The following is an 11,404-nucleotide window of genomic DNA, read 5'->3' on the forward strand; positions in this document are numbered from 1 at the left end:
ACACTTTGCTTAACAGTAACATGTTATGAATAAACCTTGAGAAAGAATCTGGATTGTTATGGGAAGAAGCTATGTCTGGTCTACAGACAACATTCTGCAGGGAATGGTGTGGCCTTGAGAGAGAAACAGACTAAGTGAAAACTTTTATAGTGAGTAAATATGAATATTAATATATAATGAGAGAAAGATATACATTTTCCCACAACACTAGTTAACATGATGGGTTATTGTGTACTTTCAAAATTTTACCAGCTTAAACCATAAACTTTGATATTAAACAAAACTTAATCAGCAGCAACTGATATGTGTTTTCTTTAGACAATTGACCACTTACCTCCACTATTGCAAAACAATGTGGCTACAGGGCTTTCCACCATTTTGAAATTACAGTGCATGTGCTATCTTAGCCGAAACCCCACAAAGGTGGCATCAGTGGAAAGTCCATGATGTCCTCTTTACAGGACAGTGGGACTACCATAGATTGCAATGGTAACACTTACATTAGAACTCTAAATATCATTTCACTCACAGAGGACAACAATTAATTAAAGTTAAGTTTAAACACTGTCTGAATCACAAAATAGCAGCTGTGTCAAGTGTGTTTGTGAGAGCTGCTACACATAATTAACTGAAAAGTTTATGTAACTTTGGATTAAACATCTCTTAAGACATCAAAATACTGGACATTGAGTAGTGAGAAGTTACTAAGCAGAAACAAAAGCAATATTCCAAACAAACGGAGGTACTGTATCTACAGTACATTAAAACAAACAGAAAATAATCAAGAGGAAACAATAGATGTCACTTCATCAGTTAAATCCTCAGGAAAGGCTGAAATACTGAGAAAAATCTAATCTCAAACAAGAATTAGTTTTTTATTAGAGGAAGAGATAAATATGCATGGGGGAGACTTTATTAGTTTTAAAATATAATGGATGAAGCTGAACAGCAGTGTTATGATTATGAAATGAAAACCTCTAAAAATGCTCTTGTATGTCCTTTAAATGCAGGGGCAACTTACATTTAGATGCAAGGAACTGGAAAGTCTAATCAGCAGAAATACATTGAGAACTGTATTGACTGTGGAAAGCAAACATGATTGACTTTGTGAACAAATTTATTTATGGAAAACTGGAAGTGACTGATGAACTCCATATGCAGAGAGAACATAAGATAGGGCTAACTATTCCGCTTCAATCCCATGCCATTGAATGAAAAGTGCTGCAGACTGCATGGATAGTAAAGATTGAATAAGTACATGATCAAAGGAAATATTTTGATGAGGACTTCAGTGTTCAAGGAATGTGCAAAATATGAACACACTAGCAGATTACTTAATGAAAGAATTATAAAGTGACAGCTTTTATATCCAGCATTACTGAGGGTTCTGTGTGAGGGCAAGACAGTAAAGGTGCAACAATTGGATTATATCATTTCGGGTAAACATGGACCTTCGAGAGACAGACGCTGACGAAATAAAGCATGTTAAAATCAGATCACAAGAAACAATAAGGAAATCTTGTAATGACCTCTTAAGGGAAACATAGAGCCTGATATATGGGAAGGATGTGAAAGTGGCCTATGAAACATTTTTATGAGTATACAAATCATTTTATGGTAAGAACTTCCCAACAAGAGTGTGTCGTAAAAATAGAAGTGGTATTGTAAAACACTGGGTGACTAAGGGACTGGTACAATCTTGTAAGAAGAACAAGAAGCTATATAGAAAATGTAAGATATATAGAGAGAAATTATCTTTATGCAACAGGCCAAGAAAGATTACTACAATTTAAAGTTGAGGTAGAATATTAAATATTAAAAGATTTAACTATACTTTTTATCCTGAAAAAAAAGCTTAAAGGGAAGAACAAAATAGACTGAAAAAATAAGGTGGTAAATGAATATAATTCCTATTTTGTAATTATAGGACCAGAACTGGCTTCTTCCCTGACTTTCCTGAAATTTGCAATGTGTCTGTATAATTTTACAAGCAATCTTCCCAGAAGACATAAATGAAAAATAAAATTGAAACTATAGTGGGAAATGCCATTACATGTACCCCTTGCAATGCCATCACGGACCACAATGAGTACCCGGTTGGGCAACACTATTCTAGTGGAAAGACTAAATGGAGTTATATTTTTAAGGGTTGTACTGGATCATAAACTTCACTTTAAATCTAATTTTAAATTCGCTAAGTAAAAACTATGTAAAAGTATTTGACTTTTAAATTAAGTAACAAACATTTTCGATCTGTCAAAACTCTGGACAGGTATATATTATTCATTTGTTACTGCACATCTGAGTTATTGAGAGGTATGGGGCAACATATTCAACTAATATCCATCCCCTGGTTGTAACATAAAGGAAATTTATTAGAGTCTTGTAGAAAGTACTAATAAATTGATTATTTAATCCGACACCATAAAGCTGAAAGACTTAGTTAAAAAAAGTAAAAAAAAAAAAAAAGCTGTATTGTCACTTCTTTTACAAAATTGCTTTGTCTTAAACTCAAGTGACAAAAATAACAGGACAAATTATGATTTCAAAAGTAAAACTGTGCATACAAATTTAAAACAAAAGTATAATTCAGTTCCGGGAGTAAAACTATGGAACAGTTTGGAAAAGGAGTTGTACTTCAGATCAGTTCAAAATACTTTATAATGAAACAAAAAGTCACATAGCTCTGGGTGAATAGTAATCAAATTTAATTCAGTTTATTTAAATAGTGTCAATTTACAAAACGGGTCATCTCAAGAAGGCACTTTACAAAGACAATTTAACCAGATAATACAATCAAAAGGAGAGGGAAATACTAAATTATCTTAACTTGTATTGTTCATTTGTATTGTTCAAACTGAGATCCAAGATGCCCATGCCTGAAGGCAGAGGCTTGCTAAAGCTCCAAAAAAAATAGACCAAATTGCGCTACAAATTAGACATCGATCCTGAATCTATGTCACAAAATTTTGTTTCTGGACTCTTAAATACAGCCACTCTTGACCATTTAAAAAGCTGCTGAGTGCTTCGGACAAATGTAAACAACAAAAGGAGCAGGCCACACTGTGCGACACAGCATAGAGGGGCTGTAGAGGTGGGCTAACGACGAAGCCAAGAAGAAATCCCCTCAGACCTCTGTTATCATCAATCCTGCTTTCTAACGTGCGCTCTTTGAAGAACAAAATGGACAATCTCCGATTCGAACTCTCTCTTTAAAAAAAAGGAGTTTAGTAAGTGCTGCGCCATCCTCTTGACTGAATCATGGCTTCCTTCACCGATACTGAACAATGCTATTAGCCTGGAGGGATTCACACTACACTGCCGATGGTAGATCGGTCACCAACTTCTGCTCTCCAGACATCGAGTTTCTGACGGTTAACTGCAGACCGTTCTATCTGTCCAACGAGTCCAGTGTAGTAAGCATTAGTGCTGTATATGTGCCTCCCAGCGCTAATACAAAAGAGGCCACAAATACTCTATATCAGGCTATCTCTGAGCTTCCATCTGCACACACAGAAGGCTTTTTCATCATTGCTGGGGATTTTAACCAGGCTAACTTGAAGACTGGACTCCCTCATTTCTACCAACAGGTGGACTTTGCAACTCTTGGTGGAAACACTTTAGAACTGGTTTACTCTAACATCAAAGATGATTCAGAGCAGCACCCTGTCCCCACCTCAGGTCATCAGATCATCCTGCTTCTCCTTTTTCTCACATATAAAACCTTAAACGGCCAAGCTCCATCTTATAACAGAGATATGATTTCTGCTTATGTCCCTAAAAGAGCATTTCGCTCTCAATCTGCAGGTTTACTAGTGGTTCCTAGAATTTCAAAAGGTAGAATGGGAGGCAGGTCTTTTAGTTATCAGACTCCTCTCCTGTGGAACCAACTACCAGTTTTAGTCTGTGAGGCAGACACCCAGTCTATTTTTAAGGGTAGGCTTAAAACGTTCCTTTTTGATAAAGCTTATAGTTAGAGTGTCTCAGGTTATCCTGAACTATCTCTATAGTTATGCTCCTAATGGCTTAGACTTCTGGAGGACATAGAGATCCATATTTCATCATTCTGTTTCATTCTATCTCTATTCTCCCACTCTGCAGAATCTGTTAGTTCAATCTCTAACGTTATGCCCTCTCTGCTTTTCTCAAATTACCTTTGCCTCCTCTGTTCCTGTTTGGCTGTGACACCATCCTGGAGAGAAATATCAGCTGGGCTGCTGCCATCAACACCTTTGTTTATAGATGTTGGAGATCGGCCTGTTTATCAGTGTAGTCCTGTTTCTCTGACCGTGACAGGCTGGATGTGCTCTCTTCATCCTCTGACATGGGAGATGGCTCAGAGATCATCTGCCTGGCTGTGTGTTTCCTGGACGGGATCGCCTTTTACAGTCACAGAAGCAGAGATACAAACTTTTACAGTTTGTATCTCTGCTTCTGTCTCCTTGAACCCCAGTCGGACTCAGCAGATGGCTGCTCATACTGAGCCTGGTTCTGCTGGAGGTTTCTTCCTGTTAAAAGGGAGTTTTTCCTCTCCACTGTCGCTAGAAGCATGCTTAGTGTGAGGAATTGCATTTGAGTCAATGAATCGATGCAATCAACTGGTTTTCCTTAGATAGAAAACTTTGAATCAATTTGATTGTATGATTTGGTGAACTGTCAAGTGCCTTGAGATGACATGTGTTGTGAATCGGAGCTATATAAATAAACTGAATTGATAAGAATTTAATTTAATGACTACCAGCCTGTTGCACTGACTCCCATCATGATGAAGTGCTTTGAAAAGCTGGTTAAAGAACACATCGTGTCCAGTCTTCCCTTCAACATTGAACCCGTCCCAGTTTGCCTACAGACGCAACCGCACCACTAAATACACCATCTCCTCTTCTCTGCACCTGAGCCTAGCACACCTGGAGGAGAAGAACACCCACGTGTGGATGCTGTTCCTGAACAGCTCAGCTTTCAACGCCATCATCCCACAGTATCTCATAGGCAAACTGAAATTAGCTGCTAGACTTCCTCACAAGCAGACATCAGTCAGTCTGGGTCAAAGAGAACACCTCTGGTGTCATCACCCAAAGCACAGGCTCCCCTTAGGGCTGCATCCTGAGCCCTCTGCTGTTCACTATGATGACACATGACTGCTTCCCCAGGACCAAGAATAAAAGAGGAGTTGGAGCAGCTGGTGTGCTGGTGCAAAGATAACAAACTGATCCTGAACCTGGAGAATACGAAGGAGATTGTCATCGACTTCAGGAATAACCGGCCTAACCACGCTCCACTGCTCATTGACAGCTCAGCTGAAGAGGTGGTCAGCAGCACCAAATTCCTGGGGGTGCATATCACAGACAACCTCACCTGGACTGTAAACACTAGTTCGGTTCAATTCACTCAATGCACTTTACAGAGTCAATTCAAACAGATCATACAGTCAAATTGATTCAAAGTTATCTATCTAAGGAAAACCAGTTGATTGTATCGACACTCCCTTTTAACAGGAAGAAACCTCCAGCAGAACCAGGCTCAGTGTGAGCGGCCATCTGCGGAGGCCGACTTGGGTTCAAGGAGACAAAAGCAGACATACCAGACTCCTTATCAGACTTCTGAACTGTTGAAAAAAAAAAACTCTAAATCATGTCACAGACTCTACATCACACAGATAACACAAAACAAAAAATACTGCATCTTTGCACCACATATATTAGTGCTCTGAACTTTCATATCAGTGCATTTTTTGCAACATGTTTTGTCCCATAATATTTTAATTTGATCACTGCTACACTTTATGAAATGTACATTTTCATTTACTGCCTGGAAAGCAATACTAAACAAAATTTTAGAAATAAAAGTTGAATAAGTGTAATTTTAAAAGTCATTTTTGGAAGAAGCTTCCACCACTGGGCCATGGAGCAGCCTCCTCTAATTCAATGTACACGGCTATATTAAATTATTTTTGAATTATTGAGAAAGGAGCAAATTTTTACAATATTTTTTCTTCTTACTGATCCTTTTTATCTGTTCTTAATAAATGTTATGTATATAATAAACTTAAACTTATTATAAACCTACAGCATCCTCCCAGTCCGGCTATTCCATAAAAGGACAGAAACCAAAAGGCGTCTTGTTCAAGCTAATCTCCTGAACAATGTACAACTTATGAGAGGATTCTGAAACTTGAGCAGAGAAAACAAGATGAGACATAATCACCACCAATCTAATGTTAAATAGAAAGAGTGTGACTGAATAGTATTTTCACAAACTTTTTGCAATGTGAACAGGGCAAGATAAAGTAGTCCATGACCTGACATCCTGATATGCCTGAATCAAAATTATATTTGAAACTCTCATGTTTGGAAGGTGAATGGTTAAATAAAAGCAGAATCTTTTGGTTTTACCTAAATATGTCTGCTCTGTTGACCTTTAGGTAAGTGGGTGAAGATGGATGGATGGATGGATGGATGGATGGATGGATGGATGGATGGATGTGTTAGGAATCCAGTTTGTGTGGGTTATTTTTGTTTTCTTTCTTCCACCACTAGATGGTGCCCTGTCTTCGTTTGGGCCTCCTCGCACACCTGCGGCTCGTTGGGTCATCACCAGAGGAGTATTTGAGCAGCGGACTGTCACTACCTCGACGCCAGAGTGTTTGCCAGTATTTTGCCTTGTCTTTCTTAGTCTAAGCTTGCTTTGTATTTGTTCTCAGGCAGGAAGCCTTCCTGATCCACTGGATAAGCCTGGACCTTCTATCCCCCTGGAAGGATAAACTGAGGCACAATTGAGCAAGGGGAAATCTCCACATGATCCGTTCAAGACCTCTTCAGGAAAACCCAGTGACAGTCCACTCCATTGCTCCTCTGGACCCAATGTTAGTCTGCCTGTCCACCCTCCAACGAGTTCTTTCATCTCTGGATAAGACCCCTCAAACTGGATCCAAAGATTAACCAAGAGTTCACCAAACGTGAGTGCCTCTCCTGCAAATTACAAGCCTCAGTCATTTTTCCTACGGTCCCTGAACTGATCATTGTGATCTCCCCTTCAGAGTTTCACCAATCAGCTGAGGTCCAACAGTGTTACCCAGCTGTATATCCCTCAGTCTGTGTTTTTGTAAATCACTAAAACCTGTTAACTTTTTTCCTTGGCTTCTGAGTGTGTTTCTGCATGTGGGTCAGATCCTTAAAGCCCATCCTGTCAGGATGGATGGATGGATGGATAGATGGATGGATGAGGTTTTAGCTTCATCTACAACACAAAAATAAACTGGCATTGCATTACATTACCTATTCAAATTTGCTTAATTTTCTAAAATGCTCAAGTTTAATTTTTTTGTTTTATTCTTAAATGTTCTTAATTGTAACAGCATTATTAGACAGAGGAGTAGAGGTTCTTTGTGGAGTTTCTATTATCAAGCCTATATAAAGTGTTTCAGAAACTAGAAATAAATGTCATTAAACTATAAAGTTAAACTATAACCATGAGTTCAGAGATGGTTCATCATATTATTATACTATCTAGGTCATAGATCTTTTTCACCAGAGTTCAGGCATCAGTTTGAGTTACAGATTAGCTAAAGAAATTTTCATTCCTGGTAATGTTTATTGCCACAAATCTTTTCCATCGACTACACTACCTGAGTTAATAAATAGTGACAGGGCATTTATAGTAAAATATTTCAAAAACACATGGAAATATATATATATATATATATATATATATGTATATATATATATATATATATTTTTTTTTTTATTTATTTATTTTTTTTTTTTATATGTATTCTTGTTCTTCAACAAGCAAACTGGAGAAGCTAAAGACTCCAAAAGTGTAGTTCAGGTATTATACATTGATTATATTGGTCTATATACAAAAATATAGTCCTTTAAAATTACTGCTGAACCTGAGAAATCCATATAAGTCATTTATTTTTCCTAACAGTACCAGCAACTATTTAATTCTACTTTTACCTCTGCTTAAGTGTGACAAACATGCAAATAAAATAAAAAATCAGGAAGGGGGAAACACCTAATCTGGAAACTATAAATGCTCCAAACGTTCATAGAAGGCATGCTCTAAGGAAGGGTAACTTGTGATAAGCTCAGACTGTAGGATCCAGAATTCGAGGCGAGGCAGACGGTGGGAAAGTTCAAGACGTTTATTAAAAAAACAACAGAGAACGCAGAGCTGTGGATCTGCAGATCTGCTGAGGGAGGCGGGGCACCGCCCATCACTGACACTCAGGAGAAACACAGGTAAGTGACCACGATTATCTGACGGAAGATGATTATCCATGTGAGTCACTTACCTGATTTAACAGTTCACTCCATCCTCTCGAGTGAGGCAGGATCCATCCAATGGACTGCCAATGAGATGCAGAAGCCTCTGTGAACAATCATTGATCCAAGCCAGGTCAGGGAAACAGTTCAGAACAGTATGGCTCAGAGATCAAGTCCACAACCCGGCCAGGGGTTTCAATCAGAACAGGAACAGACAGATCCAGGGTTCCAGAAATCCACAGACAGGTTCAGGGTTCCATGAGTCTAATACCAAGTTCAGGCAGAAATGCTCAAATGGAAACAGGCAGGCTCAGTAGTTGAGAGGCAGAACAAGACACGATACCTGGAAAATTACATAACTTTAAACTAGCTCCCTCCACTGAGCCAAAAACAGGAACAGGGTACGCTCAGTGGATAAGAGCCAGGACATGATCAGGAAAAACTAAGACAAGACCAAAACTCTCTCTAACCACTGGCCTCTAAGAATAAAAACATGAACTATGGAAAACAGCTATGATCTCCAACTAAAATTCAAACATACAAACAAAGCATACTTAATAATCTGGCCCCGATAGCTGGGCTGAGCTGTAGATAAAGCATCAGGAGCAGGTGGATATGATGAGTGATGATTAGTAACCGGGGAGGGTTAGGAGGGTGAGTTAAATGAACAGTTAGGTCAGCTATCACAGTAGTGATCATGACATAACAAAAAAAATGCTCACTGCTCTTTTAAGATGTTCATTTGTAAAAACCTTTTAAAATCATTTACCGCTTCCTTTCACTTAATGGTTACTTTTGCAAGGCAGATAACAGACTGATAGATTACATTTTAAATATCTGTTTTATAGAATAATCATTTTATCAATTTAAATACATGAATACTTTGTGTGATACACTGATTGGTCACTAATTAGTGTTTTTCATCAAGATATTTTATTAACAAAATATTCAACTTAAAAAAAAATTCTACGTGGTCCACCTATGGTCATAAAAATTACCTAGGATGGTAGTGGAGACACAGGCTTCCTCAGCACTGAGGTAGGGCACTCCTTTAAAGATAAAGTAAGGAGCTTGGCCGCCCAGGAGAGGCTATTAGTGGAGTTGCATCTCCTCCATATCAAGAGGCAAATCAACAGCCAGTGTAAATACAAATCAATACCACTCAGCAACATGTGGGAGCAAAGTCCAACGTTTTATCCATATATCTAATGACAAAGTATTTAATCTCGCTGTAGTTTGAGAGCTGGGTTGCACCTTTGTAATTCTATCACAAGAGGGCGGTATTTCTTCTGGGTATTTTCATATGTTTCCCTTAGATTTTCTGAGAGATCAGTCAGCTGAATATTTAACCTCTCCATAATAAAGAAACAATATTATATTTTCTGTTGGCAGTCAATGTGAATGCAAAGATCAATGGGTTTAAATTTAGTCAGGTTGTATTATGATGTATGCATTCTAATATTGTGCACCATAATATGAGGTGTATTTTCAAGAGTAAGAAGACTGTTAATGTGAAAGCCATTGTGCTTTATTTGAAAAAATAATGACACCCTACTCCAGACTTAACCAATGGTTGAGTGCCTCGACAGCTGCAGGGTTCGTTGATGTGGTGTCAGGGTGTTTTAGGGACTTTAGACTCCGACCTTGACTTTCCGTTGCCCACTCCACACTTCAGTGAGAAGAGGAAAGTCCCAAATTGACCCAGGTAATGAGAACCTTGCTAAGGGTGGAGTAAAACAGAATTAAAGACAAGGAGAAAAAAACACTCTCTGTGCTTGGTAGTGAAGTTGGAGCAGGACCAACTCAGATGAGTCATTGATATAGGGCACCTTCTACCCTCCTCCTCATATTTTGGTGGTTTCTTGAGCTCGTCTCATAGTGTGCAGGCTGGTGATATTCCCCCAGCAACATAAAATATAGAAATGTAAGATCAGATTTTTTATTTTCATTAGCATGGCCAGAAGTCTTGGAGAGTAAAAAAAAAAAAAAAAAAACTTATATGAAACATTAGCGAAATGAGAATGCTGCAGCAGGCCTAGTAATAAACAATGAAGCTCAACATACTTTCTACATATTCTGCAGATGTGATCAGTAGTAATGCATAACGGCCAGGGAAGTATTGTCTGTGTTTCACAGAAATCAGATCAGATCAGTTCAGTTCAGAAGTGGAAGTGGGTTATTATCGACATAACGAACCAAAAAAAAGAAAAGAAAAAACAGCAGGAAAAAAAAAACATGATGTAAATCAAAAATGTTCAAAAATCTGTTAATGGCAGCATGAAGCACATGAACATTTCTGAAAGGAAGTTTGCATTTTACCGAAAGCCATTCTTGTGGAAATACATCCTTGTGAAAGTTTGGGGTCTGGTAATTTCCAACTAAGAAGTTATGCTGAAAATGTCTTTTTTTTTTTTTTTTTTTTTTACTTTTCAATATATAAAAACCACAAATATGCTTAATTTTCTAAATGGAATGAGTTGTATTAGGATTTGCTGCTGCCAACTGACCCTTAACAAATGTTTAAGGGAGTTTTGGCCAAGCGGTTAGAGTAGTGCGCTTGTGCTCTAAGAAGGTTGCAAGTGTCTGGTTCAATCCCCACAGCCTCCACTCTGGGTTCCTGAGCAAGATCCTTAAACCCAAACTGCTCCCCGGGCGCCACACAATGGCAGCCCATTGCTCCCCAAGTGGATGGGTTAATTGCAGAGAGTGAATTTCATTGCTCTGTACTTGTGACAGTGTAATGACAAAAAAAAGCTGAAAAAAGTGTGTAGGGGGGGCTATCCTATGTTAAGAAACACAATTAGGTGTCTATTTTAATTCAGATTTCATTTAAATGTTTACAAAACCCACATACACACACACAATAAAAGGCAAAAATATATTTGTAATATAGGTAGTCTTAAAGACAAATCTTGACCAAGAAGTGTCTCATTTAATCTGCACTTCCCAACCCCCATGTCTTCACCTGTATGCACAAGACAGACAAGCCTGCTTTGAATTCTTGAGAAACGTTTTGAAACCGTCTGAAAAAAAAAAAAAAAACAGATAATCAAAGAAGTCGTATATGCAAAAAATACCCCGAATTCAGCGCAGCGTTTAACTCCTTTCCTGCCCAGCTCGGTGTAAGTTAGAGCTTA

The sequence above is a fragment of the Cyprinodon tularosa genome, unplaced genomic scaffold, assembly GCF_016077235.1.
Source record: "Cyprinodon tularosa strain WSP-4 unplaced genomic scaffold, ASM1607723v1 ctg694, whole genome shotgun sequence".
In the NCBI taxonomy this organism is placed as follows: Eukaryota; Metazoa; Chordata; class Actinopteri; order Cyprinodontiformes; family Cyprinodontidae; genus Cyprinodon; species Cyprinodon tularosa.